Below are 18,677 nucleotides of genomic sequence, written 5' to 3'. Positions count from 1 at the left end.
ACATCAGAACTAAGGAGACTGACAACATCTGGACAGAAGCTATGCTTATATGCAGAGGTAGGGGACACAGTAGACATGAGGGTGGGGTGGGGGGCGGTGAATAGGGTTGTGTTATCTGCCTTATTTCTTTGCTGTTGCTCTAATAGAATTTTCCCCTGAAAATTTAAGGGAGGAAGGGTTTATTTGTAGCTTGTAGTTCAAGGTACCATGGGGGGGAAGTCAAGGCAGTAGGAAGTTAAAGAAGCTGATCCTATTACATCCTCATTCAGGAGAGAGCAAATGAAGGCACATATACTTGCTGGTTTTCAAGTTCCTTTTTCTACTCTGGTGCAGTTCAGGATCCCCTGCCTAGGGAACAGTGCCACCTACAGTCGGTGTGTCTTACCGCCTCAATTAACATAATAAAGGCCCTAGAGGGCCTTATTCCAGGTAGATTCTGTGAGGTTGACAGTGAGCATTAACCATCCTAGCCTACATATAGGTTACAGAGCTTTTAAGATACAGAGTACTTTTCCTTTCTTTCATTTGTTTGCCGGTTATGAAACAAATAACACAGGGTCTTGGGGTACACGAGGGAAGAAAGTGCCCTCATGGAGCTTCTAGTCAAGAATATAACAAATTAAAGATGTAGAAATATGAAATATAAACCATATGACATGTTAAAAAGTGACACTGCCTATACCCTCAGATTGCCCCACCTAGAGCTTGAGTAGCCACATAGGATACCAAAGACAATGACTTAGAATAAATTAAGAGGGCACAAGTCCAGGAATGTATTTCATATAGCCAGCCAAAAAGGCTTCAAGGCAAAAAAAAAATCCAAACTCAAACCTGTTAGCAGCAATCTTATGAAGATAAACTTTGTAAATGATGAAAAAGACGGCAGAGTGAACAGAACGTTTGGAAATATCTTGAAGGAACTTGCCCATTTCTTCCAAGGCCATCTTCTTCGGCCTCTGCAGAAAGCTGATTCCTTAGCAGCACCATAAAAACAAAGCAGCTAATGTCACCCAAGCTACAAGATTAATGGCTCCATTGGCATACAGTGATGGTGTGTCAAATTTCCCCAAAAGATCAATAAATTAAATGTTTATACAACTTCCTTTTTTAAAAAAGTGTTACTGGCCATGGAAACATGAAAGTGTGGGATGGGATAAGGGACACTGAGTATGTGAAGAAAAAGGAGATTTATTGGAGAATTTTGAGCTGAGAACATGACAAGATCCTGGCTACAGAAAGCTCCATCCTGGCTACTAGACAGTATGGGGCAGGGATAACTTCAGGCAAGGAGACATCCAAGAGAGAGGCGCTATTACAGTTTTCAAAACAAGGGCCTAGGTGCTTGGATCATGGCAATACCGGCGAAGTACTAAGTAAGAGTGGAAATTTTCAACATTAAGTTCTCAAAGTCTTTTCATGAGTAGGGTGGACTTGAGAAAGTCTCAAGTTGCTTTGCCTCAGTAACTGGAAGGCAATTATTGCTATTCCCCGAGATGGGAAATGCTGTTGGTAGAGGAAATGTTTTAGGGAAGAGGGTTTAAGATGCTGAGATGCCTGTCACACACAAACGTTAAGTATGTGATTGGACTGCAGAAGCTAGACATTGGAGAGAAAAAGATGCTTCTGTTTCAGTAACTGTGCTTTAATAATTCTAAAGGTATATAATTATTAAACACAAAGGTACACAACACAACATAACCTCAAAAGAGATCATTTAAAAGCAATGTAGAATGCAGTACTTCTTGATCTTTAAAATTATGTTCAGTGTGTGTGTGTGTGTGTATACATGCTACAATGTGTACGTGGAGGTCAGAGGGCAACTTTCAGGAATTGGTTCTCTCCTGACTTGGACTGATTGAGCGATCTCACGGGCCCCGATGCAGTACTTTCATTTATAAATGAGTCTTTCAAATCAATTCTTTCAAAGACTACTGGTAAAATAGACAATCGTTGCCAGAGGAATTAAGTACAAAATTAAACAGACTCTAGCAAGTATTACCTTAATTATATGGACACTAAAATATGTGCAGATATTTCTCCAGGCTTTTCCTCAGTTTATGTAAAGAGTGGTGGCACATGACTTTAATCCCAGCATTCAGAGGCAAGGCAGGCAAATCTCTGCGAGTTCAAGGCCAGCCTCCTGTATACACTAAGATCTAGGATAGCCAGGAATACACAGGAAGACCCTTTTCCAAAATACAAAAGCAAACAAGCAAACAAATGAAGAAACAAACAAACAAACCCAGAGTGGTGGAAAGAACAGACCCTTCTCCCCTTCTTGCTCTTGGGATGCTCTGAGTTTGAAGGCACAGGAATCACGTCATTTTCAGAGTTCTACAGCACTTTTGTTTTATAGACCATTGCTTTCAGTTGCTGGCTGAGCAGGAGCTGCATTCTAGTGATGCAGCCTAGGCTAGTCTGCTTTCTGCCTCTTACTGTCTGCCTACCTTAGATGGCTTAACGTCTGTTCTCGCTGTCTCCATTTCCTCATCTAAAACCAGGGATGAAATTGTTCCAACTGTCCAGTGCCGTGAAGGCCCCCTTCAGTACCTTAACACAGGAAAAATAGTGGAGATGCATTGCCTTTGATCTACTGTGGCATTAGCTGGGGTGACTCGATGATTGTAGATCTGAATTATCAAAGGCTCACTCATTCATTACTTTGGTGTTTGATACTGACTGTTAATTGGGACATCAGATAGGGTAGAGTCATGGCCATTTCATGTGCCAAGTGCTTCATCACAGCACAGTGGCTGTGTTCCCAGGGCGAGAAAGCAAAACCCAGGATCAGCTAGATGTATTGGCTTTGGATTGCCATCTCAACACTTGGGGGTTGAGACAAAGAGGATCACCATGGCTTAGATGCCAACCTGGACTACATACTGGATTCCAGCGGAACTACAAAGTAAGACTGTCTCAAAAAACAGAGAGAAAGAGAGGGAGGCAGGAAAGGAGGGAGGGTGGAAGGAAGGAAAAAGGAAGGAAGGGAGGGAGGGAGGGAGGGAGGAAGGAAGGAAGGAAGGAAGTAGGCAGTTAGATAGGGATTTCAAAAGGCTTTCTGTCTCTGCCCCTGTAAATTGCAATTTTACTGGTTTGCATTTGGTCCAGATATAGTATTGATGCCTTTGTAAGATCCTCAGATGATTCTATGTGACCAGTGCTAAGAAGAACCACTTTGATGGAGAGCACAAGAAACAAGAGATTTGGCTTTGCAGCTGACTCCCATCACCCCATTATTCATGACTTGCTGGCTTCCCAAGGGTCCAGCCATGTCATGCATGCAATGTCTAAAAGGCTGGCAAAGAAATGAGACGGGGAAAGTTGCCAATGCAGTAGAACAGAACCATCCTTTTTCATGGCTCTGCAGCTACCTCTGGTTGTGTTGGCTTGACTGTAGTTGGGTCCAGAGCTAATGGTATTTCAGCATGATGCAAAGGCCGAGTTTTTGAATTAGAATGGGACTCCTACGTGTCTAGTCATTGAGGTGGCACTGAGACCAGTCAGATGCCACATGGAGTTTCCCATCATTCCTGCAGGTCTTCTTCTCTGCATCTGAAAAAAAAACTTTGTTTTCTTTATCTGATCAACAGCTAAAAGGAGCAGATAAGAGACAGATGGGTTGTAGCCCAAGCTCACCCGAGGTGCTCCCAGGAGACCCATGAGGAATCAAGATCCTGTCACTTTTTAACCCAACACAAGATGTCACCATTGCTCCTGTGCTTTTAGCAACAACCTGTACTGTTAACCAGTGGGAGAGCCCTAGACTGAACAAGTTCCCGTCACCCGCCCCACTCCCAGGGAGTAGGTGCAGTCTAGCCACGAGGTTCATTAAGCTACGGACCATTCCGCTCATTCAAGAGGACGTACTCATTGTAAACACTTTAAAAAAAAAATCTCCCCTCATACCCGCGATGGATAAAAACGAATGCCTTTTTGAACATTTCACGGAGAAACATCTGTGGAGGTGATTGTGAAACAAGGCCAGCCGGCACCTCTATAGGAGGACTGGAAGACTGAGCATTCTTCTTTCTGTTTGGCTTTCACCACCGCTACATTGAAGTGATCTCCTGTTACCATGCTTGCTTTGGTACCAGAGTGAACGGAGGGGCAGGCATTTGCCCAGTGTATCAGTGGCTGAGAAATACATTGGTGAAAGAGCAACAGAGCACTGAAACATCCTTAAAAGCATTGCCATGGTGAAGAAAACTGTTTGCAGATTTTCTTTCCCACATAGCAGCGTGTGTGGTGGAAAGGAATACTCAGAATGGTTGCTTGAAGGTGGAGATAGATGGTAGACTCAAACCACAGCTGAGTGAAGGGCAGGACTTTGGGGAGCTGCATTCCTGAGCACGTGGGAGGATGCTAGAAGCGCCAAGCATCCTTATGCCCCACACTTCTCCTACACTGCCTCCACTATCTACACATACTAATCATTTCCTAAACGATATCTGTTTTTTGGAAGTGGCAAATTCTTACTCAGTTGTAGGCTTTCAAACCAAAATATTATTAGCAGTTGACTCAGGCTTGTGAAATCGCCCAGTGATTCATTTCTTTCTTTTTTCCCCTCAATTTTTATATAATTATCTTAACCCGAGGAGCATCTCAAAACAACATGATTCTAGAGGTTTGCGTGTATGTGTTATTAGTGAAGAAGATGCTTGTTATGGTTTGTATGCGGTGTTTCTCATAAAGACTTAGTGGTCAGCTAGGGGTGTTGTTGGAGGTGATTAGATCATGAGGACTGTAACTTTGCCAGCAAAGATGAACAGACTATTGAGGGGTGGAGCCAAATTGGAAGAAGTAGGTCACTGGGGGATTAATCCCTTGATAATTTAATAGCTAGATGTACTGTTGGGGTGGGGGTTTTGGAGAACCTGGGTTATGGTTTTGGAGAACAGGCATATGATTTTGAAGGGTATATCTTTTTTAATTAATTAAATTTATTCACTTATTTTACATTCCTACTGCCATTTTCCCTCCTTCTTCTCCCATTCTCTCTCCCTACCTCCCTTTCAACCCCCAATCCAATCCTCCTCTGTTTCTGTTCAGAAAGGGGCAGGGCATCCACGGGTATCAACAAAGCATAGCATATCATGTTGCAGTAGGACTAAGCGCCTCCCCTTGTATTAAGACTGGGCAAGGCAACCCAGTATGAGGAATAGATTCCCAATAGCCAGTCAGATAGTTAGGGAGAGCCCCTGCTCTGAATGGTGTGTCTTATCCTTGAGCCCCCGCTGTGTTCTCTACTTACTGGCCACCTTGAAGCAGCTCTGTTCCACTTCCGTTTCTACTCCATCTTCTCTGTCAGGCCTTTCTGTGTCACCCCAAGCCCTGAACCCTCTGAAACCAGGAGCCAAACAAACCCTTCCCTCCTTCATCAAGGGGTCTTCTCATGTATCTTGTCACAGCAAGGAAAAGTGACTGAACATTATCATCTACTTTCTAGCCAGTGGAGAATCAGATGTGGCTAGAGTTCTGGGAGGAAGTGGATGGCATGGTGAAAATTGGTAATTTCATGAGAATGTTTTTTTTAAAACAATAAGTGTTTGCAGATGGGGAGGAAATTATAGGAAACTGAACAAGAGACTGTAGTACCCAAGAATAGACCAGTAGAGCTATTACTTCCATTACATCTGGAGGTCAAGAGGTGAGAGATTGTTAGATATCCAATAGGAGCCATTACCTCCCCTGAAGGGATCTAGACAGTTTCTTTGTGTATTTCCTGATCATAGAGAGAGCTTGGCTGTTATCACCCCAACTTAAATCTCCTTTTCCATTTCAGCCTCTACTATTTGCCAAATAAACTAAGACTTTTTATTTGGTTCCATGTGCTCAAGTCCCTAGGATGCTGAAAAGTCAGGAGTTTGTTCACAGAAGAATTGGGGCAGGGAGAGAGGATATAGCAATCCTTATTCATTTTCATAATTTCATCCATGTACATAATGCATTTTGTTCATATTTACCTCCCATTGTTCTATCTTGTCCCCTCCAACTCTTGTCTGTCCCCTTCCCCTTCACAGATAGTTTCCCTTTCTACATTTTTGTCTCATTTTGTTAATGTTAATTGGAGATAACTATAGAATTCTGATGGGTTTAATTTGAAAATTAAGTGATATAGTTTGAAATATTCCTGGGCCCTTTAAATAAATTTATGAACAGAATTTCAATAAAGCTTTGTTTGTTTGTTTGTTTTTGTTTTTTTGAGACAGGGTTTCTCTGTAGCTTTAGAGACAGTTCTGGAACTAGCTCTTGTAGACCAGGCTGGCCTCGAACTCACAGAGATTTGCCTGCCTCTGCCTCCTGGAGTGCTGGGATTAAAGGCATGCACCATCACCATCCAGCTCTCAATAAAACTTTATTTAGTGAAATCTATGTGAAATTGTCAAGGGAAGGGCCTCAGGGTAAGTTACTTCATATAGGGCCTGGATCTTTCACTGCCAACCTCCACATGTTAGAGCTCATAGGCTTCTGTCAGAGGTCATTTTCTTGCACTCAAAGTCAATGCATAGCTGCCAGATGTTTGAGAGCCAGGAGGGAGAAGGGGCTGGGGAATAGCACTTCTGGGAGTATGGTAACCAATGAACCCCTCATCTGTAGCAGAGCATTCCTGCTCTCCTCTATGGCCATTCCTCAGGGTTCTACCATCCAGGCTTCACAAGTACTTGATGCCTCTGATTCCCTGAGCATGTCGGGAATTTGGTACATTGAATGCACTTTTTTCTTGCCCACTCTGAATTATTTTTGTTTTGGAAGAAAAGGTTTCTCCGTGTAGTCCTGGCTATCATGGAACGGTGTCAAACTCACAGCTCTGCCTCCTGGGTGCTGGGACTAAAAACATGTGACATCACTTTCCAGCTAGAAATTTTTTTTTTTTTAGATTTTGAGACAAGGTTTCAGTAAGTTGCCCAGGCAGTCTCTAAACTTGAGATTGGCCTGCCTTGGCCTCCCTAATTGCTGAGATTATAGGCCTGACCCACCTGTGTGGTTTAGTAACTCATTCTGTTTGAATTTTCTAAACAAACAAACAAACAAACAAACATACAAACAAACAGAAAACACTCCCCAAATATATTCAACCAAAATTTTCGTTTTGTTTTGTATCTAAAATTCAGTGGATGTCCTAGAAGTGGCATATTGTTGTTCAGCTTTTTGGGGTCCCTCTTCCCCACGAAATCACCAGCTGGAGATTTTATGGAGCTCCATTATTACCACCCTCCTTTATCTTTCTTTTTTAACCATGTTGACACTTTCTCCAGACACAAGGCCCATTCTATATATTCTGACACCGAGTCCAGTCCCTTTATTGTGGTGAAAATTGGAGATTTACAAGATTATGGTGGAAATGAATGAATTTCTACTCTATTTATAGAAACCTGATGACTTACTTCCCAAGGTATAAATAGAACGATGTGTGTTGACAAGACATTTATTGTCGCCATGGATACTTTACAATTATTCTTGAATCTTACTCATTGTTTGTCTGTGTCTGCGACTTAACAAACATGGTTCTTGCTGCTAATGCACACGTTTTCACAGTAAAACATAGCTCCCATTTATTACCCTCTTTTCACGAGTCAGCCTAGACATCTTTCCCATTCAAATTCATCCATATACACTTCAGAAGAGGGAATCAATCACTCCCTTTGGATAATGGCTGAAAATTGATGATAATAAAGATAATAACAGCTGAGGATGACCTGCATTGTTAACTAAAATCGAATCTTCCAAATGGGCGGTTTGAAAAGCACCAGAAAGCAGGCCCTCCACTGCCTACGGTCCTATTCTTTCATTTGCTTGGATCTGATATTTGGGCAAACATCTGCAGAAAATGTTGATCCACACAGCTTTGCATGTTTCAGCATTGTTTGAAAAGTGTATGAATTCCAGGATAGCTTTCTTCAGAGTAATTAATGCTATATTATCAGTTTGGTGGAGATTCCATTTGACACACTTAAACTGGTTGATCACTCAGCAACTCCCTTAATTTCACACTTCATTTCCTCATTTGTTATATAGTACACCACAGGCATTTCAAATATAACTTTAAAAATATTTACATCTGACTTTGTGGGGGAAACGGCACATGTTCTTAAGTCACGTCTTTCTTCTGGGGTTCTGGCATCCCCCAAGCTACTCATCCTTCACTTTTAATGAACCATTTGAATATTTCTAAGACTTATTGTGTCATGAAATATCAAATAAACCAAGATGCATCTCTGAAAAATATTCTGGAATATATTTCTGGTGCCAGGAGACAGATTTGAATTATTCATCTAGTTAAAATACGTGTTAAAGGCACTGTTTTTTTATCCAGCTTTCTTTTTCCTGTTTATTATTCTTGCCTTTTATACAATATATGCATAATACTTAATGTGCGGAGCTAATATAGCAATGTAAAATAAAGTCTTCAATATTCTTAGGCTCACTTAAAAATTAGTATAAAATTACAGGCTTTGGGAGGTATTTCCTGATTATTCTTGATGCAGAATGACAATGAAATTGACTTTCATGTAGTTTCATAATTTCCCTGGATCAAGTGATAACAATGCAAGGAGTGGAGAGAAATTTATCTTATTTTCAAGAATAGAAGGGAACAATATTCATGGTCTAAGAATTCATTGGAAATAGGGAGCGATGAACCAATAATTCAAAGCACTGATGAGAAAGGGAGTTTTTTTCTCAGGCTCGGTGACATGTGGAACCCATAACCTGTAATCCCAGCACTGGGAGAGAGAGGCAAAAGGATCATTGCAAATTCAAGGCTAGCCTGATCTATATAGTGAGATACTGGTGAGGGGGGGTGGAGGAGGGAGAGGTGGAGGAGGGAGAGAGAGAAGTCGGAAAGGGAGAGACAAACAAAGAGACAGGAAGGAGACAGAGAGGTGAGGAAAGAGACAAGACAGACACACAGAGATGAAAGAGAGAGAGAGAGCCGGTTCAGTCCCACTAGCAAACTTATTCCTTATGCCCAGTTCTGATTCTCCTCCGCTGCGAAGACACACTACTCTCAAGTGAGCGCACCTACAATTCCTGGGCTGGTGTGATGGCTCATAGGGTAAAGGCATTTGTGGCTAAGTCTGGTGGCTTGAGTTCAATTCTCAGGATCTGTATGGTAGAAGGAAGGAACCAATTCCCGAAAGCTGTAAACACACACACACACACACACACACACACACACACACACAACCTTTACCAACTGGTATTGAGAATTCATTGATAATCACCCCTAGGATTATTTGCCTTTTCCATCAAAGAATAAAAAAAATTCACGTATCTGATCTTGATTACTTCATGTTTTGTATTAAACAAAGAGATTCACTTCAAAAGATGCTAGGCTTCAAATCACTGGCTAATGTGAAAATCGTCTTACGATTTCCATGAGAGGAGAATGTTAAATTGGACAAAAGCATTCACAATCGATTCTTTATTCTCACTGATAGTTTCATAGCAAAGGATACACATTTCCCTGCCCAAGGGGAATCTACAGCAACTTTTCCTACAAGCCTACATTCTAATTGTATCAGGCAGGCTATATCTCCAGAATTGTCATTCCATTAGAGAATTTGCAATAAATTTTAATGATACATGCAAATACAATAATCTAATGGTCCATTATAAAAGAAATGACTGCCCATTACCATTTGTTTTCAGCAATTTGCATGATTTCTTACCTCCTGCTGATAGAAAGTTCCAGAAAGCAGAGGCTTCAATGCTTTTCTTTATTTTTGTTTGTTTTTATTTTAATAGGAGGGTATACCAGAGCGAAAGGAAAAGGCTTGGAAAAACTATTGCTCTTTCTTGTACCTGCACTAAAATTTTTATAGCTTTTCATAACCTGACATAATTCTGAGCGTTTGATTTGAAAACTACCTAAAAGTAGTTATATTACTTGTTTTCTCTCTCCCCTCCTTGTTAGAGCTATCTTTAAACACCGAGTGCAGACAAACACAGGGGAATAGGTAAAGCCAGATACGGGAGGGGATAAAATCCCTTTGAATGTGTTTCTGTCTTGGAAGAAATCAATGGCTCCCCGCCCCTGCTGCCCCTGCTCTGCCTCTAGACTACTGAATCTTCTTTCAACCGAGAAGTCTTAACTCTTTCTTGCTAGATAGGGCTTGTCATGCATATAGAACACTAGAGTCCGAGAGCCACAAATCATTCAACTTCCTGGGCAGAATCCATGACTTATTCATCCATGCAGTTTCCGGACCAGTGCACGAAGACGACCAGTTGAGCCTAATTGTTCAAAATCAGTCTAATAATCCAAACGGATTTTACCCCCAACTCTAAGCATCACCTTTAACGTGTAGTACCCGTGTCAACAAACAAAAGTAGGGTAGCTCTGTCATCAGGAAGTACCATGCCCCCTCATAAATGTACTCGCTGCTCTGGGGTCTGGGGTACCCACACATCAACTTAGCAAATTCCATGTTGACTCCAGTATGCCACATACGGACAGGATTGCAAAGTTACAGGCTTGGAATCGTATCACTTAGGTTATAGCCATCAAAGTACACTGGAAGGCACTTTCCAGTAGCCACAGCAGCTCGTTATGGTCTTTCTAGTTCACTGATCTGAATATTACATTTGGGAAAATAGCCACGGAGAGCAGTGATCCACATAACTACAGAAAAAAAAAATGTCTGGTTAAATGAGCAATAGAGACTGGGTTTGGCACTAACTCCAAATCCTCTTCATCCTCCTCTTTTTTGAGAGTAGTACAGGTTGACATGGGGGTCTCACACTGTAGCTAAGGTTGGCCCCAAACTCTTGGCAACCATCCTGCAACAGCCTCTCTGATAGTATAGGTATGTATTGTTACATTCAGCTCAGCTGGAGAGTCTTAGAAGAAAAGGATTTGCTCTGATTGCCTTATTTCCCTTCTGCCACCCAATAGTTGAAGGTCAAGGGATGCCTTAGGTGGTTTTAACTATTACTGTTGAGGACTAACAGTTGGGAGAGCAGTTCTCAGAGAAGAAAACTTGTGGGCTGAGGAGATAGCAAAATTTACTCTTGCCCAGAAAGGGAAGTAAAAAATAAAGAGGCAGACACACAAGGCAACCAATAGACAATATTTGCAAATTTATGGATGGCCACTGAATTGGATCAATGGTTCTCATAAATATTCATTCGTTTGGTAGCACAGGAAGTAAACCTCATCAGTCTCTTTTAATTAAAACCTTTTCAAATATGAGCTCAAGAAATGCCTGTGACAAAGAACGCAGTCCTCGAATTTATTCTCCCTTTCTCTGCAAGCAGTCGAGGTAGTTTTCAGGCACAGCTAAATGAATGCATTTCACAGCTTTCCATAGAGCAAGGAGTCACCAAAGGAACTGGATGCTGAAAAAGGCTGCAACTTTACAGGGATAGCTCTGTTCCCCCAAAGGTTCGCAGAGTTAGCAAACATCTTTTGTGTGTTGTACTGATAGTGCAGAGGTGTGTGTGTGGGTTCCCCTTGGGGTTCTTAAGTCTTACTAAGAAGAATTTAAGAACAGACTCGAATGGAAACTAGGAATTTTGGCAATTGCCACGAGGAAGAGGAGGAGGAGGAGGCTGGAGAAGAATAGGGGAAAGCAGCAATGCTGTCCAAACTAAGATGGTAATGGAGGTCAGCCACACGGTGGCAGCCATTCACAGGGTGGGGAGGGAACCTGTACAGAGGGAGAAAAAGCTGGCGAGCATCCAAAGGAAAGAGAAGAATGTTCCGCCTTTCTCAGGCAGGACTCAGAAAGGTGGGCTCGAGCCGTAGGCTTTTTTTTTTTTTTGGTTTTTCGAGATAGGGTTTCTCTGTGGCTTTGGAGCCTGTCCTGGAACTAGCTCTATAGACCAGGCTGGTCTCGAACTCACAGAGATCCGCCTACCTCTGCCTCCCGAGTGCTGGGATTAAAGGCGTGCGCCACCATCGCCTGGCTCCGTAGGCTTTTAAGGACCGCGCCAGAGAACTGGAATTCTGGGAAGGCAAACTTTCATTAAAGGGATAGTTAGTCCACCTATCTCTTTAGCATGACTTAAGGTGAGCCTGCCTTCCAGAGGGGTGGTCCCATAGCCTGGTTCTTGACCTGTCCAACTGGATTAACTCTTGAGGGAGGGAACGATAACAGGAGTCTCCAGCTACAGGCAGATTCATTGTTTTGGTTAGGAGATGACAGTTTTCCCCTAAGGGGCCTCCAAAGTTATTTTAACACCACTCCTTGTCTTTCTTCCTGGACGAAGGACCTCCAACAACCATTTTGGAAAATAATATGACCTTGAACATGGTAGTTATATTCTAAGAATAGAGGGATATAAAGACAGGAAGTACCTTGACCCAGGAGGACCCTGTGGACCATCCCACCATTTTGTTTACTTGCACACTTACAGTAAAGAGAAACAAACTTCTTGGTTAAACCATTAAAAAATCTCCAGTCTGTAGAACAGTAGCTAAATACAAGTCCTAAGTAGTTAAGGAGTCTCTATTTTTGTTTTCTTTTGTTTTTTTCAAGACAAGGTTTCTCTGTGTAGCCCTGCCTGTCTTGGAACTCACACAGTAGACCAGGCTAGTCTTGAACTCACAGAGATCCACTTGCCTCTGCCTCTCAGGTGCTGAAATTAAAGGCATGCACTACCACCCACTACCTCCAGCAAGGAATCCCTGTTTAATTGGGAACACTGAACAAGGCCATGGGTTCAATCCCTGACACCTCCAAATGTTAATTAAAAAACTATCACTGGGCTGGGTTTGTTCTGGCCCTATATTTCCGAAATGTTAAGGTCTATTTATTATTATTATTGTTATTATCATCATCATTATCTGTGTATGTGTATTGATAATGGGTTTCCCTCTGTAGCCCAGATGGCCTTATACTCATGGCAATCCTCCTGTCCCTGCCTCTCCAGTGCTGGGGTTACAGATGTGCATCTCACCACGTCCAGTGCTGACGTTTGTCAGGACAACATGAAATATAAGTAAGACGGATAACCTTAGCAGCGCTTAGAAACATGAGCCTTGAAGACCTGCGGGGAGGGAAACTGCGGGCTTCAGCCATTGGGCCCCGAAACCATCTCCACATCTGAGCTGAGGCTTTATTAGCCAACCCCAGAACCCAACTAATGGCAGAATGGTGGTGACAAGAAAGCATGCCTTGCCAAACCTTCCTTAGAGCCCATGGCAGCTTCGGACAATAGCACCCAAGTTTCTCCTTCCTGTCTTCTTCCAGGCTTGGGTTTGTATTTTGATCTGGTAACTGTCTAGCCTTTCTGGCTTGCTCTCCACTTCATCTCCCAGGCCTGTCTCTCAGGCAAATCCTTGCCTGTCTTACTCCATCTTGGCATCTGCTTTTGTGAGGAATTGGGCCGACACACCCCTTTGAAGTGGGCAGGGTCTGTTACTAAAATCACTTGCAAATGAACAGCCTGCTGCCCTTAAGCGTTTTCCGCATTCTTGCTGCTGGTCTCATTTGTGCATTCAAATATACAAGGATTAATGACTGTTGGGTGAAATATAATGCAAAGTCAGGGTGCCACCTCTCCATCTCTCACCTCTCTTTCAAATGAAAGAAAATGATCTGGGTGTGGTGGCTCACGCCTTTAATCTCAGTACTAGGAAGGCCGAGGCAGGTGGATCTCCAGGAGTTTGAGGCCAACCTGATCTACCCAGTGAGCTCCAGGCCAGCAGAGGCTATAGAGTGATATCCTGTCTCCAAAGCAAACCAAAGCAACTAACCAAACAAAAACTAAATAAGAAAATAAAATGAAGAAAAATGGAGAAGAAAAACTACCACCTATGTTGAATACCTCAGTTGGTAGAGTGCTTGAGCATATGGAAAGCCCTGGTCAACTATCACTGCGAAGGTGGTAATAGTCTGTCATTCCAGCACTCAGGAAGGGGAGTCAGGAGGACCAGAAGGTCAAGGTCATTCTTGGCTACTTAGGGAGCTTTGAGGCCCTATCTAATGAGAAAAGAAAAGAAGTAGAATACATTGTTACCAACTCCAAATTTTACTGAGGACATTTGGGAATGTGTTTTGTTCCAAAGCCTGAGCTACGAAGACGGAGGCATGAGATAATGTTGTCCCTCTTTGACTAGGCCATGATATGGTTTACCGTATGAGCAACCTGAAGGGAATGAAGAAGGGCTTTGCTCTGCACAGTGTTGAGGAAGTGAGGCAGGCTGAGCGTTGCCATCTTCAGCATGTGAGAGCAAAGAGGGGCAAGGGTTTTACACAGGAGGTTTGCTGCTTTCTGAGACAGAGTCTCCTGCAGGCCCAGCTCGTTGGTAGTTGAGGTTGGCCTTGAACTTCTTAGCCACTGGCCTCCACTTCCTTAAGTGCGGGGACTAGGTGTGTCCCCTTGGTGCGGGGCTACAAGGGAGTTTTTGTTGTTTGTTTGCTTTTGTGGATCAGGCCCCACTTAGAGAGCACTGTTTCGGGCTATACATTCCACTGGCCAGGAATCTGCCAAGTGGGAGACTGGGAAGCTCAAGCTTTTTGAGAGCCAAAGAGAAATAGAAATGGTTATGAGGGACTAGTTAGCTTAGTCCTGCCCCAGGCATTGGAAGGGGACCTGTAAGGAATAAACCGTATCTAGTCTCCACAGCAGAGTAGTCTCTTTTTACAAGGACAGTTTCATACTGTGCTTTTAAGGTCCGCACTTTGGCTGATTTACTTCATTAGAAAGTATCCATCTTAAAGGGATAGGGAATATAATCAAGTCTTTTATAATAGTTCAGCTGTCTTCACATCAGTTAATTTACGTAGAGATTTGTGATGCCATCAAGCATTCCCAGACTATGCTGAACAGATTGCACAGCTGCCTGATGAAAATTCTCGTTTCTTATTTATGGATCTAGTTCAGATCCAGATGTTGGATGGGAGGACAGGTAGGGAATTTGAATCTTGGGTCTCGTAAGCATGTGGAGTGAGAAGACGAATTCTGTTTTCGTTTTATAAATGCACGAATAGGCAAACCTTGGCTATGAATTGGATGTACTCTGAATAAAAGTAAGTGTAAGATTTAGCTGAATTTTAATGAATTGGAGTGTGTGTGTGTGTGTGTGTGTGTGTTATACACACATACATACACATCTAACTCTCCAGATGATTCTGATATATAGCCAGAGTTGACACTGTCAGGTAATGAAGGGAGTATAACTCTGGAAAATGTGCATGTGCGCTCTAGTAGGTCAGAGGTCAGTGTTGGGTGTTTTCCTTTAGTGCTCTCCACAATGCTTTTTGAGACAGGGTCTCTGACTCAACCTAGACTTTACCATTTCAGCAAGGTTACAGGTGGGCATGGCCATGCCTGGCTTGTATGTGGGTATTAGCTATCCAAATTCAGGCCCTCATGCTGCGTGGCAAGCACATCATCCCCTGAGTCATCTCCCCAGCTCAAACAAGGCCATTTTGTAAATTCAGAATAAAGAGTTTTGATATCATAATAATGTTCTGTATTAGATATCACCCAATGATATAATTTTATTTTTAGTATTGCATTCAATCTAATTAAGCATATACTTTGAAAATTTCGATGGAGGTATGTATGGAGATGAAGAACACAATGTTATTGCTTCTTTTTTCCTTTTTTTTCATTTTTTTTTGTGGGGGGAGGGTTCGCAACAGGGTTTCTCTGTGTAACTGCCCTGGCTGTCCTGGAACTTGCTCTGTAGACCAGGCTGGTCTCGAACTCACAGAGATTCACCTGTCTCTGCCCCCGGGTGCTCATGTGTTATTTAGTTTAATATATTCTCAGACTATCAGCATGTAGTTTTTCTAACTCATGTTGGCTACTTGGAAACTCCAGACGCTTGTGGCATCCCAGTGACTCCAGTTTGCACAAGACCATACAGTCAGAACCTGATTAAAGATGACATTTCAAAAGGGTTGTCTTTTCAAGTTTATAGGCACAGCATTTTCAGTTAAAGAAATTCACTTTCAGAGCTGGCGAGATGGTTCAGTGACAGGTACCTGTTGAGCCTGAGAACCCACATGGTCCACTGGTCTACACAATACACACACACACCCCACACAGTACACATCCCAATACACAAATAATGTAAAGGTCTGGAGAGACAGCACAATGGTTAAGAGCCCTTGCTGCTACTCCAGAGGATCTGGGTTCAACTTCCAGCACCCACATGGCAGCTCATAACCATTTGTAACTCCAGCTCCAGGGAATCTGATGCCTTCTGGCCTCCACCTACATCAGGCACACATGGTGCACAGACACATATGTAGGCAGAACATCCACACACGCAATTTTTAATCTAAAAAGTTCACTTGCCACTAACACTGTATGAATTGTTTACTTTAAATTCAGAAAGGATCTCAGATATCAACCAGGCCAACATTTCATTTCACAGTTTAAAGAACTGAGTCTCAGAAAACTGATAGCTGCACAGCTAATTAGATAAATGTGGAGGCTTAGAAGCTAAGTCTGTCTATCCATCCACTCACTCATCCAGCCACCCATCCAGCGGATGTTTATTGATTGGTCACTATGCAGACACTGGCTTGACACTGACGGCACAGTGAGGAATACAACTAGGTGCGGTTTCTTTTCTCCTGGAAGGGGAGAACATTAATTTTTCACCCATGCCTATACAGAAGAACGGTACATCATATTTTGAAAGGAGACGCCAGTGGCTGAAATTTGGTAGGTGAAGACGAAGTGGTCATTTCCTCTGGTCAGTTTAAAAAGGTGAAGTTGGGGAAAGAACATGCCATAGGGAACCCCATTCCATGAAAGAAGTAAGAACAGCAGACGCCACAAGCCAGAATTGGGCCTGTAGTGCTGAAACCCAGACGTCAGAGGAACCGCAGCTTATTCTACGTGTAAAGATGTAAGGTTGGGATTTGACTTGGTATTTCCCTACAATGAAAGGTCAGACTTGAGATCATCACCAAGGCTTGCAGAGGTTGCTAACACCATGGACAGCTAAGAAGAAACAAGAAAGCCAGCACATTTCTACAAAATCAACTTTTGCCTGATAAAATAATGATGCAAACCACGTAGCTGTGTTTTTTTTTTCTTTTACAGTTTGAGGGCATTTAAATTGGAATTTTAAAAGTCTTTTGTAACTAAAACAGGGAGTCAGGCCATTTAAACTTCAACCACTGTGCTCTTGAAAATGACGTTTGCCATTTACTTAGGAATTAATGAATATTTGGTGAATGAAACCCTCATTTTTGTCTCTTGGTGACTATGTGTAGAATCTTTGCTATCTATTCAGTATCTCATACTTTAAAATAATATTTTTGTTTACTCATTGCCAATTTCATGTATTTATACAAGTTTGATCACATACTTCTCCCACTCTGCTCTCTGACTCCTCCTGGACACCCACCCAACACACCCCTTCCCACTTACTTCATGTCCTCTTCTTTTCTATTTATGACTCACCAAGACCAACGAGTGCTGTCCATATTCACACGGCTGTGGGACCTTCTATTGGCGCATGGGCAACCTACCAGTGGTCATACCCTCTTAAAAAAACCCTTCTTTTAGGAGGGAGAACACGAGCAAGGAAGTCAGGACCGCGAGGGGTGTGTCCACCCACTGAGATGGCGGGACTGATCTAATGGGAGATTACCAAGGCCAGCTCGACAGAACTGATGGAGCATGGGATCAAACCGGACTCTCTGAATGTGGCTGACGGTGGAGGCTGACCGAGAAGCCAAGGACAATGGCGCTGGGTTTTGATTCTACTGCATGGATGGGCTTTGCGGGAGCCTAGTCTGTTTGGATGCTCACCTTTCTGGACCTGGGGGGAGCAGGGAGGACCTTGGACTTCCCATAGGGTAGGGAACACTGACTGAACTTGGACTGGAGAGGGAGGACGGGGAGGGGGAGTGGGGGAGGGGAGGGAAGTGGGAGGAGGGGAGGAGGTGGAAATTTTCAATAAAACAAAAAACAAAACAAAACAAAACCCTTCTTTTCCTAGCAGCTATCAACATCCAATAGCTCCTCAGCTATGGCGGGTCCTAGCCCCGCCCCAGCCCCCCCCCCCAGCCCCCCCCCCACTGTATACTAGAATGTTGACTGGCTTAATCTTCTGCAGGTCTTGTGGAGCTATGGTGGGTTCAGGAGTGCAATGGTCATGTGACACTTTCCCTATCCTCTAGCTCTTAAACATTCCTTTACCCCCTCTTTCCCACCCTGTTCACTGAGCTTTGGTGAAAGCTATAGACATCCTATTTATCATTGAGCATTCAATGGTCACTTAACCTCAGCACTTTGACCCCCTTGAGTCTCTGAATTAACTGCTGGCAATTCCTAAAAGATGCTTCTCTGGTTAAGGCTGAGAGCAGCACAGATTTATACAGTGAACTGCTAGCACAGCTTCTGTGAGTTGAGAGGGGACTTTGTCAGATCCCGCTAGCTGTAGCGGGTGCCCCTGGAACTCTGTGAGGGAGAGGAGAAGGGGAGATATCGGCTTCTCAGCCACTTTCCCTAGGGTTCTGGCGTGTGTCCGGGGAAGAGGAGGAAAGTAAGTCTTTTGTGGGAGTTCCCTCCGACTTCTGTGATCTGCCATGGCCTCTTCTGGTCCTGTAGGTCTGGTGATGTGCGCACCAGTGATTCACTCCAGACAGTACCGTCCTCTCCACACTACTGCAGCTTTCAGTTGTGTTTCTCTATAAAGTATGGTAACATACTTAACTCTCTGGATTATCAGCTTGTCTGGCTGCTTATTTACTTGCTTA

The 18,677-nt window shown here is 43.1% G+C and overlaps 1 pseudogene; it reads left to right on the top strand.

Moving 5' to 3' along the window:
• Positions 1-734: 734 nt before the first annotated feature.
• The window catches only part of LOC121439441, a 36,245-nt pseudogene continuing 18,302 nt past the window's right edge, over positions 735-18,677 (top strand).

This window comes from Microtus oregoni, unplaced genomic scaffold (assembly GCF_018167655.1).
Source record: "Microtus oregoni isolate MIOR12 unplaced genomic scaffold, Mior012 000061F_ref0000440, whole genome shotgun sequence".
Classification (NCBI taxonomy): domain Eukaryota; kingdom Metazoa; phylum Chordata; class Mammalia; order Rodentia; family Cricetidae; genus Microtus; species Microtus oregoni.
Note: the sequence above shows the minus strand (reverse complement) of the source record. Positions and strands in the feature narration are given on the sequence as shown.